The sequence below is a fragment of the Pelophylax lessonae genome (genome assembly GCF_965119305.1).
Source record: "Pelophylax lessonae genome assembly, chromosome: 3".
NCBI lineage: Eukaryota > Metazoa > Chordata > Amphibia > Anura > Ranidae > Pelophylax > Pelophylax lessonae.
Window position 1 is genome coordinate 459,786,628 of NC_138770.1, and position 21,717 is coordinate 459,808,344.

Below are 21,717 nucleotides of genomic sequence, written 5' to 3' on the forward strand. Positions count from 1 at the left end.
GCATTCCAGAGCTGTTCAGTGGCAAGTGAATATATCTCTGGCACACAGTGTTGGTGCCAAGATACATCTGACCACAGACACATTGTCTAGCAAACACGGGCAGGGAAGGTATATCACTTTTACTGCCCACTGGGTGAACCTTCTAACGGCCGTCAAGCATGTAACCCATGGCACCCGTGTAGATTTGGTTGTACCGCCATGGATTGCATGCAGGCCTGCCTCTGCGCCGCCCAAGATCCCCAGAACCTATTCCACATGCCAGGTGAGACGTTGCCATGCTGTGCTGTGTTTGTTGTGCCTGGAAGCCAAGAGCCACACTGGTCGTGCACTCCTTTCAACTTTGCGTTCACAGGCAGATCAGTGGTTGACACCGCTGAATTTGACAGTTGGTAAAGTGGTGTGCGACAACGGTGCCAATCTGCTGAGCGGGCTGAAACAGGGCAAAATAACACAAGTGCCATGCATGGCACACGTCCTGAACTTGGTGGTGCAGCGATTTGTTGCCAAATACCCTGGGGTCCAGGACGTCTTGCGGCAGGCCAGGAAAATCTCAGGCCATTTCAGAAGATCTTACACAGCCATGGCTCGCCTTACTGACATTCAGCGGTGACACAACCTGCCCATCAGGCATCTTATTTGTGACTGCCCGACGCGATGGAAATCAATGTTGCATATGCTTGATAGGCTGCTTCAGCAGAAACGTGCAGTCAACGACTACCTGTACGAGCTCTGCGGCAGGACAGGTTCTGGAGAGCTTGGGTTTTTTCACCTCGCCAGTGACTGCTCATATGGGAAGCATGCAGACTTCTGCGGCCATTCGATGAGATCACCAAACTGGTTAGTCATGGCCAGGGCGCCATAAGTGACATCGTACCTTACGCCTTCTTTCTGGAGTGTGCATTGCGTCGTGTCATTGATCAAGCCATCGAGGAGCAGGAGCAGGAAGATGAGAAAGTCGCAATGTTGTATGAATTTCCAGTGGGTGCTACTCCATCTGAGGCAAGTCAACAGCAGGAGTCTGAAGAGAAGTCAGAGGAGGATGGTGCTGGGGGGGAATGAGGAGGAACAAGAAGAGCATGCTTTAAACCTTTCTGGGATCCCTGGTGTTATCCGTGGATGGGGGGAGGAGAACGAGGATGACATTATCCTGGATGATGAGCTGGAAGCAGGCCACTACACCGCTTACAGTTTAGTGTGAATGGGGGCCTTCATGCTCCAGTGTTCTAAGGGTACCCCCGTATTAAAAGCATAAAGGCCAAGAACCAGTACTGGGTGGCAACGTACTTAAACCCCTGGTACAAACAAAAAATGGCGGAAATGTTACCACAATCACAGAGGGCGGTCAGAATGCAGCAATTCCAGGCCTTGCTGCGGGAAATGCTGCATTCTGCTTTTGCGTGCGCTAGCAGAGGAATTTCCAGTTACAGAGAGACAGTTGCGGGAAGCAATCCAACAGCGCCTGCAAGAAGAGGGCAGTTTGAAGATGTCTTGGTCACTTCAGATATGAGATCCTTCTTTCAGCCGAACCATCGACAGCTGTACTTCGGATCCAGTATCAGGGAACGCCTAGACCAATAGGTGTCCAACTACATTGGGTTAACGGTCGATGTGGACGCTCTGAGGAGTGATGAACCCCTGGACTACTGGGTGGGCAGGCTTGACCTCTGGCTAGAGCTTGCACAATTTGCAATGGAAATGTTGGCTTGCCCCCTGTCCAGTGTCCTGTCCGAAAGGATGTTCAGCGCAGCAGGGGGAGATCGTGACCGATAAGCGCACTCGCCTAGCTCATGACAGTGTAGACTACCTCACATTTATAAAAATGAATGAGGCATGGATCGCTGAGGAATTCAACACATGTGACCAGTAGACCATGTTTCATTGAAATTCCTCATGACAGGCCACAAATATCCGCCAGACCGCCATCCACCCACAACAACTCCTGGTCCTTGGCTTCGCTACATTACTGCGGCATAAAATGCATTTCAGGTCCATTGAATGGCAAATTTTTGGGGCCTTTCAGGGCCGACAATTATTTTTTCTGTGAATGCCTAATGTACCTCCAGCCACAGAATACAACTTTCTTAGCCGTCAGTTAAACCCATGTGGGCTAATTTTTGGGGCCTATACAGACCGACACTTACTTCTATATCCTGTGAATGCCTAATGTACCTCCTGCCACCAAATACTACATTCTTAGCTGTCAGGTAAACCCATGTGGGCTAATTTTTGGGGCCTATACAGGCCGACACTTACTTCTGTATCCTTTGAATGCCTAATGTACCTCCAGCCACCAAATACTACGTTCTTAGCTGTCAGGTAAACCCATGTGGGCTAATTTTGTGGCTAATGTACCTTCTGTGGCTAATGTACCTTCAGCCACAGAATACAACGTTCTTAGCTGTCAGGTAAACGCATGTGGGCTAATTTTTGGGGCCTGGAATGGCCGACACTTACTTCTTTATCCTGTGAATGCCTAATTTTTCAGACTAGGATTGAAAATCAATGGGTCTGTAAAGGTTTCGCCAAATTGTGGAATGGACGCGGACCCATTTTACAGATGTGTGAATGGACCCTATATGTATTAGACATGTATTTACCGGCTGCTGTCAGTTCTGGCTGATTTATGAAAAAAAAATAATAATTTTTTGCTGTAAAAAAAAAATAAAATTTAGGGCAACTTTTCAAATTGCAATACTTCTGTTATGACATTGTCCATGTGCTGGGACTATTTGTGCACAGTTAGTATGTCTTTTGTGGCTGCAAATATGACCTTAAGGTTTTTAAAATTCGCATCCCATTAAAGGAGTACTTGCGGTTCGCGGACTTTTAAGAAAATTTGCAGCTGACGTTCGCGAACCGTCCCGGCCGATGTTCATCCATCACTAAACAAGATGCTTCATCCAAATGTGCCCTTACCAAAGGGGAGTTAGGTATAACAAAAATGTAATATTGTCTTTTCAATATTTGTAAGTTTCACTACCTTTTACAGATTATTGTCATGTATTCAGGAAAATTATATACTCAGTGAAGTTGCAAAGCAATCATAAATAATAGTTCCACTTTGCTAAAACAGCCTAAATGGAGTGTGTTGTTTCATGGCCATTTCTATAAAGTGTGATACATTATTTGCATCATTATGAGAACATGAATCGTATATATTCTTTGCAGTTTATATTGTTCTTAGAATATAAAGTTTTACCGTGTAAATTCTTATGATTTGCATCACAATTTTCTATAGTTAAATTATCAGTCTTTCTGAAAACAAACTGATGGTGCAGGGGTACCATTTTTGTTCTCCTTCTAAAAGTACTAGCTACCTGACCATCAGTCAGATACTCCTACTTAAATATCTTCACTTATCTAGAACAAGAATGCATCAGTGAAAAATGTGATCTGTGTGCTTGTTTCAGGTAGTGACAACATTTTGCACTGTATTCAATATCGTATAAAATCCTGTGCTATCTCACAAGAGAATTCATGTAATAAAAATACTGGTTGCTAAAAAAATATGTGAGATTCTAAATATCTATGCCTAAGCACTAGGGTAGATCTATTAAAGCGAAATATACCAGGCACTGCAATTGCACTTGCTCTTAGTAAAGGAGGGGAAGCTCTGCTGATTTCTATCATCCAATCATGTGCAAACAAAAATGCTGTTTTTTTTTTTTACTCTCCTTGAATGTGAATGGGTAGTCTTTGCAAAGGGAAGCTTTGCTTAATTTACTAAGCCCTGGAGCAACTGCACTTGCAGTGCATGGTATACAGTATTTCCGTAGCACCCTCCTAGGTAGGCGCTAGAGATAGTATAGTTTTTAGCTCTTTCTACCTATCAGAGGAGCAGCAGGCAAATTCTATATTGCTTTCTGCTTAACAGAGAGCAGGATCTGTGAGTTAGGTTTTCTCATGGCGCTCAGTGTGTGATTCATCTGTTCTAGGGAGTTTTCTTCACTGGTCCAGTAGGGAGGCATATTGGACAGTCGAGGAAACCAGGCCAATTGGTGCACAGGTTTTGATACAGCCTCAGTGATTGGCACAGACTGGTTGTCTCAGTACGTTCTTGGGTGTAGTATAAAAGCCAGGAGCACATGTGCTCAGGGTCTTTGGCAGTTCAGCCAGTCCTAGCTTGCCTGATGAGGAGACGAGGGATTCGGTGGTAGTCATGAAGTGTGCCAAGAATTTGGAGTTCTGTGAGGCCTACACTACAAGGGTCCCAGACCTATCTCCAACTCGCACCTACACCTGGGCTTGGGATCAAAATGAGGCCTATGCTAACCCATCAGGAGAGAAAAGACTCTATATTCCCCACCTGGGAGAGCAAACAGGCAGACCCTCCCCATGTTCTTAAGATGCCAACGCTTCATTCAGAGGAAGGTGGCCCTAGAGTATGGATAAGATTACCCCTATGCTCCTCGGAAGATAATGCTGGAGATTGAGGCCAAGAGGGAAGAATGGTGCAACAATGTCATCTGGGAGTTCCTGTACATTCCTAGACCGTATCGGAACAAGGAGAGGCCCAATCTATGGGACACCTTCTGTTCTGTAAAAACAAATTGGAACTTGGGACAGGCTATCTACATGGCGCTTTTACACTGCATGGAACGGATCGGTTTGGCCCAGTTTGGCGCTTTTCCACTGCATGGTACCTGTTAGAATGGTTTGGTACGGTTTGGTACAGCCGCGCTTTTCCACTACATGGTACGGCTCGCTTAAACAGTACCACCTTGGTTGGGGTTCCAAGCGGGCCGTACCTATACCATATCCCACAATCCTTTGCATGCAGCCTTGATTGTTTGTCACTACTAGCCACTGATTGGTCAGAGAATCGTTGTAATACCACCCACTTACTACTTAAGGGGAAAAGCAAACCAAGCCGAGTAGAGCCTATACAGTGCGGAAATGTGCCGACTCGTACCACACAGTGGAAAAGCAAACTGAGCCGAACAGGGCCACGCAGTGCCGAGTGGAGCCGAGTCGGTACTTGCAGTGGAAAAGTGCCAATAGACTGCGTGGAGTTCCGTCGCCCAAATGGATCTGGCCAGTCTTGGTCTGTCCGTGTCAAGGACCCTGAGGGGAAAATGGTCCGGATCCCTCATCCAGACTATTACTGCTGAGGTTGCAGGAGTTCACTTTTGCAGAGTTACCATGTTAAGGTTGGCTAGCCTAAGAAATTCCTTAAAGAAGAAGAGGGGCTAGAGAGCCCACAGTTACAGTTAAAGTTAAAATTCTAGGTTTAAATTGTTGCTGTTAGGGCCAGCGTCCTATTCCCATTACCCCTTTCCCTTCTATCCTTGCAATAGGGATCGGGAAATCAATGGAACTGCTACCACTAGATAGTATCTCCAAGAGAGGGCGGACCCTCTAACTTTAAGAGAGACTCTTTGTTCAAAAGACTTCAGTAGTTGCGAAGTTCTATTCTTCAGCTGCTACAGGAAGTTGTTCTTACTGAATATTCTTTTGAGATCCTTTGGGCCATTGGGCCAGGCTCATTTATTACCGTAAAGTTAAAGGGGACACTCTACTGAGAAACTTGGGCCACCAGGTCATGGGAAAAAGTACAGAAGTAGAGGATCCTTTCACAAAGATACTTTGCTTAAAGTAAACTTTGCGAAGATCCTGTTGGGCCAGTGGGCCAGTTGGAGGAACTTATTGTAAGTTACAACCTCAGGAGAGCAGTTAGTTGCTTGAAGTCTCTTCAGAGAAGGGGATGCCAGGATGTGACGGACCCCTTGAAGAGACCTGTAATGCTCACAGGTTGGACAAGCTTGCTCAGGCTCCACCAAAATAGCTTGTCACAAGAAGAAGACATGTTGCCTCTGTGCTACAGGAGAAAAGAACACTGAGCATCAGTCGGGTGGACTCCGCATGTCTTCACTCTGAACTTGTGAGTTTGACTGTGATAGGAGGAGAGTCAGTGCCCTAGTGCTGGAAGAGGGGCTGTGCCTATCACCCAGTCACCAAGAATGGTGTGTAAAGTATAGATAGAGAGCTTGGTAGGGTTCCATTGTTACTTGACCCCAGAGTAACAGTCGAAGGCAGAGTCAAGTAGATTGGAAGTGACTTCTATGTGACTGTATAGTTAAAAGTATGTAGTGAGAAGGTCGCCTCTGAGGAGAGGACAATCTCACTGGTTCAAATAGTCATGCATAATACATGCCTAATTCACATTTCCTTTGCAGGCTTGCTCTGGATTTCGGGATCTGGCTAGGCCCTTTACCATTCAATGTAAATATTGTATTTAGTTAGTCAGACAGGATACTAATTTTTTTTTAAAATGATTTAAATGCACCTATTGTGTGTAGATAACCTTGTGAATATTTGTACAGCAGATATATATATTTTTTTCACGTAATTTAATATGTCTATTGACTTTGTACATTTGTTATTTCACTTTTCCCCATTTCTAGGTTGGTGGGATACTCCATTAGACATTTTTGAGAAATAATTTTTGTAGGGGGCGCCTTCCCCAAAGCCAGTGAGGACATGGCTCGGTTTGGCGTGGGGTGAGTGTAGCACCCTCCTAGGTAGGTGCTAGAGAGAGTATAGTTTTTGGCTCTGTCTGCCTATCAGAGGAGCAGCAGGCAAATTCTATATTGCTTTCTGCTTAACAGAGAGCAGGATCTGTGAGTTAGGTCTGCTCATGGTGCTCAGCGGCGTGTGATTCATCTGGTCTAGAGAGTGTTTCACACTGGTCCAGTAGGGAGGCATATTGGACAGTGGAGGAAACCAGGCCAATGGGTGCACAGGTACTAATAGAGACTCAGTGATTGGCACAGACTGGTTGTCTCATGCATTCTAGGGTGTGGTATAAAAGCTGGAGCACATGTGCTTGGGGTCTTTTGCTGGTGAGCAGAGTCCCGGAAGGAGGGTGGTGGCTGCCTCCTCTTCTGTAGCAGTTGGTGTGTGGTCGCAAGCAGACCAGAAGGAAGGAGCTGAACCCAGAGGTCCAGGAGAGCTGACTGGAGGGGTTGAGGCACTGTGGACCCTAGCAAACCAGTTTTGTGAGCACAGGGGATCGTGTCTAGGGGCCTGACCTGAAAGGGGGCCACCCCGGAGTAGTATAGTCAGAGGACAGGTGTCAGCTGGTGGAGTGAAAGGGGATGCTAGGGGAGTACTCTGAAGATAGTTATTTAATCAAGTCATATACTCAGAGACTTAATCCTAAAGTTCGGGTGGACCAGCAGCCTGGCTGCATCTACAGACAGGATTCCTCATCTTTTGTAAATAGTTCCATTCTGGAGTATCCCACTTATCCCTTCTCCCATCCCTAATTTAAATAAAACCACAAAAACAACTACATCCCCTAGACTGTTCATTGACTGAGCAAGAGAGTAAAGAGTTAAATAGTGCATGTTGCAGTTGCTAACTTTGACCCAGGGGGATCCCAAGGTGAACAATCCAGCAGTCCTCTAGGGGGCAGTGCTACATTTACATTTAGTAAATTAACCCCCCTATGTTAAATGGACATGTTTGGAGTTGCCCTGACAATTATATAGAACATAGTGATTATTGGTAGGAAGCGCATACAGTAATTTCAGTTACCATCACAGTAATCTTTGAGGTGACTTTCACTTTGTTACATGCTTGCTCTTTTTTTTTTGTACTGTATTAAAGAACTATAATTGTTTATTCATTATGCCTTTTTTATTGATCATTTTATTCATACAGTATTTCATTGATTACAGTCTATTTAAATTAGGTTACCCATGGAAATCTGCACAGTATCCAACTCCTGTTTTCTCCTCCCTTTCCTACACAATTTGTACCCAATTAGATAGAAAATTGTAGAATATTCATTAAATTTTTCCATACTACTTGATTAAAAATATGTCTTTCACAGTTCGATTTTTTAGTCATGAGCATAATAAATATATTAGGAAAAAATATACAAGCCACTATACAGGTCCTATAACCACTTCCTGACTGAGCTATAGCCAAAAGACTCCCAGAACCATGCCCCCTGCACACTGTGATTGCTGTGTCATTTGGACACAGCTGATCACAGATAGCGGTAAAGGGCCAATCACAATGTCCCTTTACCATGTGAACAGCTATGTCCAATCACAGCTGATCACATGTAAACAAACTTGCCAGTTATCGGCATTCCTTTCCTCACGCGCCATCACAGTGTGAGGAAAGGAGAGCCGCTAACTGGCAATTCTGACAGGGAACATTTACACTGATAATCAGGGCACTGATCATCATCAGTAGGGATGGGCTCTGTGTTGTTATGTCACGTGACGTCAGAAGGGACCAGTGCCGCCAAATGACGAAGCCGGGTGGTTCTGGCCCTTGCCTATAAAAGAACTGTCAAAGCTGAAGATTGGGCATATGGCGGGTAGCCTCTTAGGATCGTGATTGTTGATGGATTTACATTTTTTTAATAAAGGACTTGTCAAAAACTGTTTAATGTGGTTTTTTACTTTCTTACACTATTTTGGTGAATGAGTACAGGTACGATGTACTCGATACCCATTCACATGGGAGGGCTGAGATCTGGGGGCCCCCTTGTTAAAGGTGGCTTCCAGATTCTGATAAGCCTCCCACTTGCAGACCCCCCACAACCACAGCCCAGGGTTGTCGGGAAGAGGCCCTTGTCCCATAAACATGGGGACAAGGGGCTTTGGGGTCCCCTCTGCCCCAAAGCACCCACCCCCCTGTTGTGGGCATGTGGCCTGGTATGGTTGGGGGGCGCTTGCTCCCCCCCTTTCCTGACCTGCCAGTCTGCATGCTCAAAAAAGGGTCTGGTATGGATTTTGGTGGAGACCCATGGCGTTTTCTATTTCAAATTTTGGTGTGGGGAAGAACCCACACCATTATTTTCATTTTTTTTATCTTTATCTGTATTGGCAGTAGCCAGCAATATATTACAGCCGTGAGCAAGTTTGAATGACATTTTTTTTAGAAATGTCAGCATTGCTGCAGCAGGCTCCATGCATCGTACAGATGCACCACTTTACAGGCACATTAAGGGGACCCCCTAGGCATGATATTTAAAGGATTTTTTTCATTTTTATTGTTTCACTTTAAGCATCATTAAAATCACTGCTCCTTTAAAAATTAATTTTGCATTGATACATGTGCCCCAGGACAGTACCCAGATCCCTATACACTTTTTATAACTTTCATATAAGCCATTAAAATTAGGACTTTTGATTTTTTATGTTTGCGTTCCATAGACTTTGAAAGCGTTTGCATGTTCGCTAGAACTCTTTCCCTGTTCGAGAGGTTCTAGTGCAAACCGAACAGGGGGGTGTTCGGCCCATCCCTAATTATCAGTACAGCCCTTTCCGTGCCAAACAGTGCCCATCAGTGCAGCCTTTCAATGCCTCTTCATCAGTGCCACCTCATCAGTGCTCATTAGTGCCCATCAGTGCAGCCTATCAGTGCAACCTATCAGTGCCCATAAGTGCAGCCTCATTAACGCACATCAGTGAAGGAGAAAAATTACTTATTTGCAAAATTTTATTACAGAAACTAAGAAAAACATTTTTTTTCAGAATCTTAATTTTTTCCCATTAGTTTATCAAGAAATAAAAAACCCAGCGGTGATTAAATACAAGAAAAAAATGTATGTAAATGTCATATGGGTACAGTGGTGCATGACCACGCAAGTGTCATTCAAACTGCGGAAGCACTAAAAGTTTAAAATTGGCCTGGGCAGGGCAGGAAGGGGGTGAAAGTGCCCAGTATTGAAGTGGTTAAATGTAGAGGGGACTCTATATCTCTACAACCACTCAAAAGTCATTGCTTGACAATTCTTAATTACAAGAAGGGATAGTAGAATATAACTGATATGTTGCACTGAAAATCTGAGAGCCAACAAAAGTAATGGGCAAATGGTCTGTCCCCATGTATATATACAGTATAACTACATATTATACATATATGTTTAAAAACCTTTATAGACATTAACAATACTATTTATTTGGCCCTGATTTATTAATTACCTCATTACAGGACACTTTTACCCCCTTACTACCCAGGCCAATTTTCAGCTTTCAGAGCTTTTGCACTGTGAATGACCATTGCGCAGTCATGCAACACTGTACCCATATGAAATTATCATTTTTTTAGACAGATAGAGCTTTCTTTTGCTGGTATTTAATCACCACTGTTTTTTTTTTTCCGGTAAACAAAAAAAGACAAACAATTTTGGAAAAAAAAACACCTTTTCTTCGTTTCTGTTTTGCAAATCATTATTTTTTTTCTTCACTGATGTGTGTTGATGAGGCTGCATTGATGGGCACTAATAAGCTGCATAGATTGGCATTGATGAGGCAGGACTGATGGCCACTGGTGAGGTGACACTGATGAATACAGATAAGCTGCACTGATGAGGCTGCACTGATAAGGCAGCACTGATAGGCGGCACTAATGGGCACTGATAAGTTGCATCGATAGGCAGCACTAATAGGCACTGATATGCTACACTAAAGGATGAAGCTAAAAAAAAAATTCTACCTGCAACAATTGATAATTTACTTTTCTCCTGGCCCGGCAGGCTGCTTGCTCGGATAAGGGTCTGGTATGGATTTTTTTTGGGGGGAGGGGGGGAACCACGCCATATTTAAAAAAAATGTTGTGGGGGTTCCCCTCAAAATCCATACCAGCCCTAAGGTTCTGGTGTTGATTTTGGGAGGGGACCCTACTTATTTTTTCCTAAATTTTGGCATGGGTTTTCCCTTAAAATCCATATCAGACCCCAAAGGGCCCCAAATTGTTTGCCAGAAATGTTTTTTTTTTTTACATTCAGCTGTCAGCAGGGAATTATTCAATTAAATTGAATAATTCTTGCCACTTCACCAGTAGTGTACTGGAGCTTGCCACTTCATCAGGATGTATTGCACTGCTTGTGCCTGCCTGCTGAAGTTCAATAGGGCATCCAGTATGCATGACTCTTTTAGCAGAGACACTTTCATCCTCTGAATCAGGGGTGGCCATTTTTTAACTGCTGCTTTCCACAGCTTAATATTCTGAATCAGAATCTGACACTGATACCTCTTCCCTGCTACTCTCATCAGTCATGCTCAGATTTTAAAAGGCCTCCTCACTTGTGTATCTTTTTTGGACATATTCAGTAGTAGCTGTACTGGTACCTGGTAAGCTGGTTGGCATTATAGACACTAGTACTCGTGACAATCATGTTACTGTTGCTGTATATGCTGACTCTAGTGACTGGTGGGGCAATAAATAAAATGTTGCTAGCTTGACTAGCTCTGCTAAAACTGGAAGTGGTGTGGCTACTGATCAGGACAATGTTGATGGCTTCACTGGCTCTGCTGACACTGTTGCTGGTCTGGTGACACAATTGCTATCATATATTTGCTTACGTGTGGCTGTGGTTAGAGTTGAGCGGACACCTGGATGTCCATGTTCGGCGGGTTCGGCCGAACTTGAAAAAAAAGTCCGGGTCCGTGTCCCGGACTTTTTCCGAACTTTACCCGGACACCGAACCCCATTGAAGTCAATGGGGACCCGAACTTTCAGGCACTAAAATGGCTCTAAAACACCAATGGAAAGGGCTAGAGTGCTGCAAATGGCAGCAAAACGTAGTTAAGAGCATGGCGAGTGCTCTGCAAACAAATGTGGATAGGGAAATAACTTAAAACAACAAAAAAAATGAAAAATAAAACAATGTTCTTCATCTCTGAAGGACGAGGCCCATATGGAGTAGGAGGGAGGTTGAGGTGGTGGTGGATGTGGCGGTGTCATAGGCGTGCGCACAGGGTGTGCCGGGTGTGCCTGGGCACACCCTAATCACCTAGGGCACATTAGCATTATCGCTCTGTTTGCCAGTGAGGAGATGGGAAAGATCTCCCTCGGACCTGCTCTGCCATAAGAGAAGTGCCACACATTTCTATTTCACTTTGCCAGCAGGGAGAGTAATGTACCGGGCCATATACATGTAGGCAAACACATGCATGTGTATTTAAACTTTGGGGTGCACACCCTAATGCAATAGGCTGCGCACACCTATGGGCGGTGTAGGTGGAAGCGGCGGTGGAGGAGGACGAGGTAGCCAACACTGCTTTTTTTCAGTCATTTTAAATGAGGGTACACCCCAAAAGAGTGAGAAAGAGCAAAAATAGAACAATGGCTGGGTAAGGTCGGTATCCATCTCTATTCTGCACAAGGTACGGAAAAGTCCTGTGGGATCCATGCCTGGTTCATTTTAATGAACGTGAGCTTGTACACATTGTCTCTGGACAGGCGGCTGCGCATGTCTGTGATAACGCCCCCAGCCGTGCTAAATACACGTTCAGATAATACACTGGCTGCAGGGCACGCCAGCACCTCCAAGGCGTAAAGGGCAAGCTCAGGCCATGTGCCCAATTTGGAGACCCAGAAGTTGAAGGGGGCAGACCCGTCATTCACTACATGTAGGCGTGTGCACACATACTGCTCCACCATGTTGGTGAAATGCTGCCTCCTGCTAAGACGTTCCATATGAGCTGCTGGTGCTGCTGTTTCTTGTGGCGTTCTTACAAAGCTTTTCCACATTTCGGCCATGCTAACCGTGCCTTCTGAGGTGCTGGCGGTGCCCTGGTTGCGTTGGCGACCTCTTCCTCCTCCTCCTCCTCCTCCTCTGCCTTGGCCTTGTGCTTCCACCGTGGCCCGCTGTCAGGTGGGAATGCCAGCAGCATCGCGTCTACCAGCGTGCGCTTGTACTCGCGCATCTTGTGATCGCGCTCCAGTGAGTGAATTAAGGATGGTACGTTGTCCTTGTAACGGGGATCCAGCAGCGTGGCCATCCAGTAATCAGCACAAGTTAGAATGTGGGCAACTCGGCAGTCGTTGTGGAGACACTGCAGCATGTAATCGCTCATGTGTGCCAGGCTGCCCAGAGGCAATGAAAGGCTGTCCTCTGTGGGAGGTGTATCGTCTGTGTCCTCTGTATCCCCCCAGCCACGCACCAGTGATGGCCATGAGCTGGCCTGGGTTCCACCCTGCTGTGAACATGGTTCCATCTCCTCCTCCTCATCCTCCTCATCCTCCAGAACTGTGCCCCTGCTGGACAATTGTGTCCCTGGCGTTTGTGTGTGCAGGAACCCACCCTCGGAGCCCCTTGCGAATGACTGCCCTGAAAGCCTTGGAAATGTTAACTCTTCATCCTCCTCCTCCTCATCCTGTGCCACATCCTCTTCCATCATCGCCCGAATCATTTTTTGAAGGAGGCATAGAAGTGGGATAGTTAAGCTGACAACGGCGTCATCGGCACTGGCCATGTTGGTGGAGTACTCAAAACAGCGCAACAAGGCATACAGGTCTCGCATGGAGGCCCAGTTATTGGTGGTGAAGTGGTGTTGTTCGGCAGAGCGACTCACGCGTGCGTGCTGCAGCTGAAACTCCACTATGGCCTGCTGCTGCTTGCACAGTCTTTCCAGCATGTGCAAGGTGGAGTTCCACCTTGTGGGCACGTCACATATGAGGCGGTGAGCGGGAAGGCCGAAGTTACGCTGCAGCGCTGACAGGGGAGCAGTAGAAGGGTGAGAACGCCGAAAGTGCGCACAGGCGGCCCGCACTTTCTGCAACAGCTCTGACATATCGGGGTAATTTTTAAGGAACCTCTGCACCACCAAATTCAGCACATGCGCCAGGCAAGGGATGTGCGTCAAACCGGCTAGGCCCAGAGCTGCTATGAGATTTCGCCAGTTATCGCACACCACCAGGCCGGGCTTGAGGCTCACTGGCAGCAACCACTCATTTGTCTGCTGTTCCATGCTCCTCCACAACTCCTGCGCGGTGTGTGGTTTTTCCCCCAAACAGGCAAGTTTTAAAACTGCCTGCTCTCGTTTACCCCTGGCCGTGCTGAAGTTGGTGGTGAAGGTGTTACGCTGACCAGATGAGGAGGCGGTAGAGGATGAGGAAGCTGAGTAGGAGGAGTTAGGAACAGGAGGCAAACTGAAGAGCCCTGCAATCCTCGGTGGTGGAATGACATGCGCCAAATTGCTATCCGCTTCAGGCCCATTCGCCACTGCATTTACCCAGTGTGCCGTTAGGGAGATATAACGCCCCTGACCATGCTTACTGGTCCACGTATCGGTAGTTAGGTGGACCTTGGCACAGATGGTGTTGCGCAGTGCACACCTGATTTTTTCCCCCACTTGGTTGTGCAGGGAAGGGATGGCTTGCCTGGAAAAGTAGTGGCGGCTGGGCACGACGTACTGTGGGACAGCCACCGACATAAGGCTTTTAAAACTGTGCGTCTCCACCAGACGGAATGACAGCATTTCAAAGGCCAAGAATTTTGAAATGCTGGCATTCAGGGCCAGGGATCGCGGGTGGGTAGGGGGGTACTTCCTCTTCCTCTGAAGTGTTTGGGAGATGGAAAGCTGAACGCTTCCACGGGACATTGTGGAGATGGTTGGTGACCCAGGTGGTGGTGTTGCTGACAGATCGTCTGTTTGCGGGGTGGCAGGTGCCGGTATCACTACAGATGTGGATGGAGAGGCCGAGACTGCAGCAGAAGAGGAAGCAGGAGGAGCCAGAGACCTTTCTTGGTTTTGAAGGTGTCTACTCCACTGCAGCTCGTGCTTTGCACTTAGATGCCTGATCATGCAGGTTGTGCTCAGGTTGAGGTTTATGCCTCGCTTCAGGCTCTGATTGCACAGGGTGCAAACCACTCATGTCCTGTCATCAGCACATTTTCTGAAGAACTTCCACGCTAGAGAACTCCTTTGAGCTCGCATTGGTGCGCTCGTTCCCTTGCTGCGTTGGGCAGTAGCAGGCTTAGTGTCTAGGGCACGGCCACTCCGCTTCTGCACCCTGCTCCCTCTTCTGCTGTGCTGGTGGCTCTGTGCGACCACCGCCTCTTCCTCCAAACTACTCAGGTCACCTGCATGACCTTCATTCCATGTGGGGTCGAGGACCTCATCGTCCTCCACATCATCTTCCACCCAGTCTTCACCCCTGCCCTCCTTGTCGTTCTCCACAATTCTGAATGCCACAGCAGTTGGCACCTGTGTTTCGTCATCATCGGAGACATGCTGCGATGGTCCTTCCATGTACTCATCTTGAGAAATAAGTGGTTGGGCATCGCTGCACTCAATCTCTTCCACTTCTGGGGCAGGGCTAGGTGAATGGCCCTGGGAAACCCTGCTGACAGAGTCATCAAAAAGAAGAAGAGACTTCTGCATGACTTGGGGCTCAGACTGCTTGCCTGATTTGCAAGGGGGTGAGGTGAAAGACGGTTGGACATTGGCTGCAGGTGCCAACTCTGACCTTTCTGCAGTAGACTGGGTGGGAGACAATGTGAATGAACTGGAGGCACTGTCAGCAACCCAATCTACTATCGCCTCTACTTCTTCTGGCCTCATCACTTCTAGAGGCGTATGATGCCCTACCAAATACTGCTGCAGGTTCTGTTGCCTACTCACACTTGAGGAAGGTGTTTCACTTGTGCGTGTAGCTGGCACAGATCGACCACGTCCTCTCCTTGCAACAGGAGCTCTACCAGCAGCACCACGACCCAGGTCACGGCCCCTATTTGACGGTCTCCTCATATTTCTGTAATTTATGATCTTGCCCTAGAAAGGTGTTTTTTGAATAGCGGAACAAAACAACAACAGTATCGCACGGGTGTATCTCACAGTCAAATATGCAAACTATGCCGCAATTTAATTTTTTTTACCCCAAAAGGGTGTATATTGAATAGCGGAATAGAAAAAAGGATAAAAAACTGTGTATCTCACACGTACAAACACAGACTAGGACCCGATTAACATTTTTTGTACCCTAAAGGGAGGATGAGGAAGAGGAGTAGGAGGAGGCCGGAAAAGGAGGCAAACTGAAGCGCCCTGCAATCCTCGGCGGTGGAGGGAGATGCGCCAAACAAATTTAAAAAGGTGTATCTCACATGTACCGATACAGACTGTGCCGTAATTTAATTTTTTACACTCAAACAGGGTGTATATTGAATAGCGGAATAGGAAAAATTTTATAAAACGGTGTATATCACACGTACAAACACAGACTATGCCCCGATTACAATTTTTTGTACCCTAAAGGCAGGATGAGGAAGAGGAGTAGGAGGAGTTTGGAACAGGAGGCAAACTGAAGCGCCCTGCAATCCTCGGCAGTGGAAGGAGATGCGCCAAACAAATTTAAAAAGGTGTATCTCACATGTACCGATACAGACTATGCCGTAATTTAATTTTTTACACTCAAACAGGGTGTATATTGAATAGCGGAATAGGAAAAATTTTACAAAACGGTGTATCTTACACGTACAAACACAGACTAGGCCCCGATTACAATTTTTTGTACCCTAAAGGCAGGATGAGGATGAGGAGTAGGAGGAGGTCCGAACAGGAGGCAAAATGAAGCACACTGCAATCCTCGGCGGTATGAGATGCGCCCCAAAAATTGGAAAGGTGTATCTCACACGTACCGATACAGACTATCCCGCAATTTAATTGTTTTTACCCCAAGGGTGCAGATTGAATAGCGGAATAGAAAATATGATATCAAAAGGTGTATGTATCTCACACGTACAGACCCAGACTAGGCCCAAATTACTATTTTTTGTACCCCCAAAGGCAGGATGAGGAGTAGGAGGAGGTCCGAACAGGAGGCAAACTGAAGCACCCTGCAATCCTCGGCGGTATGAGATGCGCCCCAAAAATTGGAAAGGTGTATCTCACACGTACCGATACAGACTATCCCGCAATTTAATTGTTTTTACCCCAAAGGTGTAGATTGAATAGCGGAATAGAAAATATGATATCAAAAGGTGTATGTATCTCACACGTACAGACCCAGACTAGGCCCAAATTACTATTTTTTGTACCCCCAAAGGCAGGATGAGGAGTAGGAGGAGTTTGGAACAGGCAGGAGGCACACTGAAGCACCCTGCAATCCTCGGCAGTATGAGATGCGCCCCAAAAATTGGAAAGATGTATCTCACACGTACCGATACAGACTATCCCGCAATTTAATTGTTTTTACCCCAAAGGTGTAGATTGAATAGCGGAATAGAAAATATGATATCAAAAGGTGTATGTATCTCACACGTACAGACTTAGACTAGGCCCAAATTACTATTTTTTGTACCCCCAAAGGCAGGATGAGGAGTAGGAGGAGTTCGGAACAGGCAGGAGGCACACTGAAGCACCCTGCAATCCTCGGCAGTATAAGATGCACCCCAAAAATTGGAAAGGTGTATCTCACACGTACCGATACAGACTATCCCGCAATTTAATTGTTTTTACCCCAAAGGTGTAGATTGAATAGCGGAATAGAAAATATGATATCAAAAGGTGTATGTATCTCACACATACAGACCCAGACTAGGCCCAAATTACTATTTTTTGTACCCCCAAAGGCAGGATGAGGAGTAGGAGGAGTTCGGAACAGGCAGGAGGCACACTGAAGCACCCTGCAATCCTCGGCAGTATGAGAAGCGCCCCAAAAATTGGAAAGGTGTATCTCACACGTACCAATACAGACTATCCCGCAATTTAATTGTTTTTACCCCAAAGGTGTAGATTGAATAGCGGAATAGAAAATATGATATCAAAAGGTGTATGTATCTCACACGTACAGACCCAGACTAGGCCCAAATTACTATTTTTTGTACCCCCAAAGGCAGCATTGAGGAGTAGGAGTGGTTCAGAACAGGCAGGAGGCACACTGAAGCACCCTGCAATCCTCTGCAGTATGAGATGCGCCCCAAAAATTGGAAAGGTGTATCTCACACGTACCGATACAGACTATCCCGCAATTTAATTGTTTTTACCCCAAGGGTGTAGATTGAATAGCGGAATAGAAAATATGATTTTTGGTGATTTTTCAATAGCACATGTGAACAGCAGTGTCTTATATCAGTCAGCTCTGCTGCAGGCTATGGAGGGGGAAAAAAAAAGAAAATTCCCCTTTTAAGTTTGTAATTTTTAAATAGATTAGTAGAGACTATGCCACAATTTAATTTTTTTAACCCAAAAGGGTGTATATTGAATAGTGGAATAGAAAAAAGTGTATAACTTTTGAAGTCACTCAATAATAGCACATGTGAACACAGCTGTGTATTATCACAGTCAGCAGCACTGAAGGAAAAACGCTGCACACAACTGACTGATAAAAAATACTTTTTTCTCCCTCCTCCTCAGCGGGCAAAAAGATTGTGTTCACACCACCCCACACACAGCAAAATCGATGTGGACCACTGACCCTGCCTATCTCCAGCCTCGCCCTAAAATGATCGATAAGATCGGTCACTGCCGGCACTGCAAACCCCCCACACAGCAAAATCGATTGTAGAACACTGACCCTGCCTATCTCCAGCCTGGCCCTAAAATGATCAATAAGATCGGTCACTGCCGGAACTGCAAACCCCCCCCCACACAGAAAAATCGATTGTAGAACACTGACCCTGCCTATCTCCAGCCTCGCCCTTAAATGCCCTAATATCTTGCCCTGCCTGCACTCCGACCTGTCCCTGAATTCTTTTCGGACACAATATAATTTTTGACTGTCTGTCCCTAATCAGCAGCCAGCACGTATGATGTGTGCTCTGTCCCTGTACTACAGCAAAATGACGCAGCGGCGCTCGGTCTCGAACTTATAAAGACTTGGTCACATGCTTCAGATGGCCAATCACAGATACTAATACATTTGTAGGCATGGCTGGGGTGGCTTAAGGCACACCAGTTAAACGCTTGTTGATTGGCTGTTGAAAGCCCGCCATTAAAAGCGTGCCAATACATACAAACCCGGAAATAAAATGACCGAACACGGATTTTAAACCCGAACATACAGTAAAGTTTTCGGGTCCGTGTTCGGGTAACAAAAATCCAATTATTTGGTACGAACACAAATAATACAGTCCGTGTTCGCTCAACACTAGCTGTGGTAGCTACTACATGGGCAAAGTGAAAAGTAATTTTTGGAAGCGGATTAAGGATCATGTATCAGCTATACACGGTATCCTAGAAAATTTGGTGGCCAGACATTTCCCCACACATCATAATTATAAAACGGACTCTCTTCAGTTTCAGGTTCTGACAAGAGTTCATCCTTCCCCTATGGGCGGTGATTTTGATAAGAAGGTCCAGCAAATAGAAGCAGAAAGGATTAATAATTTATATGCTACAGCTCCAACAGGGTTAAATGATAAAGTTAGCTTTTTTCACTTTCTCTAAGCATTGGTTGCAACTTGCATATACAAAATACACCTGCTTTTTTCCTTTCTCTCTTCTTTGATCTATTCATAAACATAAGACCTATCTGTTCATGTTCATTTATGAGGTTTCTTTAAGGTGTCCTATGAACAATTTTGGCGCATGTGAAATGAGTTTATTTACCGATATGCACATGCTTATACATATATACTTTCTTTTTTATGCTGTCAACCCCTTTTGGAATGTGGTGGGAGGAGGGATAGAGTCTGGAGGATAATGTTATATCTTATAAACAATTATAATCCATTAGTTCATTGAGCATGCTGGCTGGAGCAATAGGAGGAGGAAACAAGGAGATGATTTAAACAACAGATGTGCATGCTCTCATACCATACCTTTATATGTTCCCTGTAAGGAAACAAGGCACACATTGACCATTTGTTGACCACAACTCTGAGGTGAGGCCACATCTGGTGGAGGAATATCATGTAGATCTGGTGACGTCATCTCTGCACTTAAGGGTAATTTAAAAGTGAAGAATTTGGCCTACAAGTTGATGGTTGTCACTTGACACAGGACTCTATCAACATACTGTTTGCTGCATACAAGAACTTTATGAACTTTTCCATTTTTATTTTTGCCTTCATTTCTATTTTTATATATTTATGTTGGTTTCGCAATGAGCTTGATAAGATTTTGCAATAATTTATTATTTGTAATAATGAGATTGTAAATCATCTTTTATTTGTGATTTTTAAGTGCTAGAAATGTTGAACTTGCTAGCACTGATTTAATATTATTGTCACATTTAGCTTTTAAAGAGATAGCATCACTATTCACATAGGAGCGCGGCACCACTGGTTGATTCTTTTTAGTATATTGCACACACTATATATGAGAAAGTGTTTTGGTGTGAGCGATCCACAATAGTTATAGAGTACATTTCACATAATAATATTATAGCAGTATGCAAGTATACAGTATAGCTCATTTGTAATTTTTTTTCCTTTCACTTTCTTTTCAGTATTCTCTTTTGAGGACTGTATGTTCAGTTCTTTTCATTGCAAGTCTATATGGGACTTACATGAATTTAGGAGTTATAGGTAAGCTTTGCTGATTAGGGTTTTTATCCATATATATATATAAACACCAGCCATTTGGATACCACATGGTTAATGAAGCATTTATCCTCCCCAACTCAGCCCATTGGCAAGAGCACCTGAAAGCCACACAGAAGGGATGCAATTATGCTCTTCCTCACTACTCATCCTTCTGGTCTACCCCCGCTATACCTCATGACCTCTCAACAGCCTCCACTGACAGGGATGATGGTATAGTGAAGGGTGTCCTAGGTCCTTGCAACATGTCTGCCAGTAGCACACCACCAGCTGTAGAGTATTGCAGGCAACTTTCTCTGCCCCATCTGCTGCAGTGAAAAAATAAATACAGTCACTGTCACCCACATGCCCAGCATCTAACCCAGCATCTAACTTCAAGCTTGTCAAAGCTGCTGGCTTTACAACTCCTACCATTCCTTCTGGTGGATTTTGCCCCCTTCCGTGAATTTGCAGAATGTGCTGTACCTCAATGGCAGGCTCCCAGATGCTTGTTCTTTTCAGGTAATGCCATTCCAGCTCTGTACCATCACGTGGAAGGCAATGTTGTGGCATCGTTGGGCAAGGCAGTTAGCCGCAAGGTCCTCGTTACTGCTGACACTAGGTCTAGCAAACATGGTCAGGGACAATAAATATTGTTCACAGCACACTGGGTAACTCTGCTTGCAACTCCGAAGGATGCAGAACAGGGCTCAGTGCTGCATCTTGCTGTGCTGCTACGTCTCCATGCAGCTAGTGGTGATGATGTGAGATTTTTCAGCTCCTCCTCCTTGCCCTCCTCTGCTGAATTGTCATATGAACCACAAATACCCCCTAAGCGTTCAAGGGGCTATTCAGTCAAGCTATAGAGTCAGGCTAAAAGGTGCCCTGCAGTGCTTCAGCTGGTCTGTCTAGGGGACAGGAACCACACCGGAGCAGAGATTCTTTGGCAATGCTGCAGTGGCTGCATATGCAGCAGAGAGCCGTCAATGAGTACCTGTGTAAGTATGGCACAATGACAGACTTAAGCCGGCTCAGCTTATTTTTTCCCATGCCAATGGCTGCTGATAAAGTATATAGGATGCATGCACTGTACTATCATATAACATAAATTGTGCAGCGCTCAAAAATATATAAGGTGAGTGCAAATGATTACACCCTTCATATCCAAAAAATAAAGTCCAATAATCAAAAATTGAACAAAATTAAAGTGACCAGTCCAACACAGAAAAGTGGCTGCCTTGTGAAATAACAATCCTACACCAAAAGAGAATATAATTCGCTCACCAGATGGCATGGACCCGAAGTAAATAACAGAGAAAAACTGTGATAACCTTAGGTTATTGTGAGGACTTAATAAAGTGCTATAGTGGTTTTGAAATATTACGATATCTCAAATACATCAAAAACATCAAAAAGTGCATATATAAGTGCATGAGGAATACCAAATCCAAAATATTAAGACATTAAAATATACAATAATAAATGTAAAGGGATAATGAACT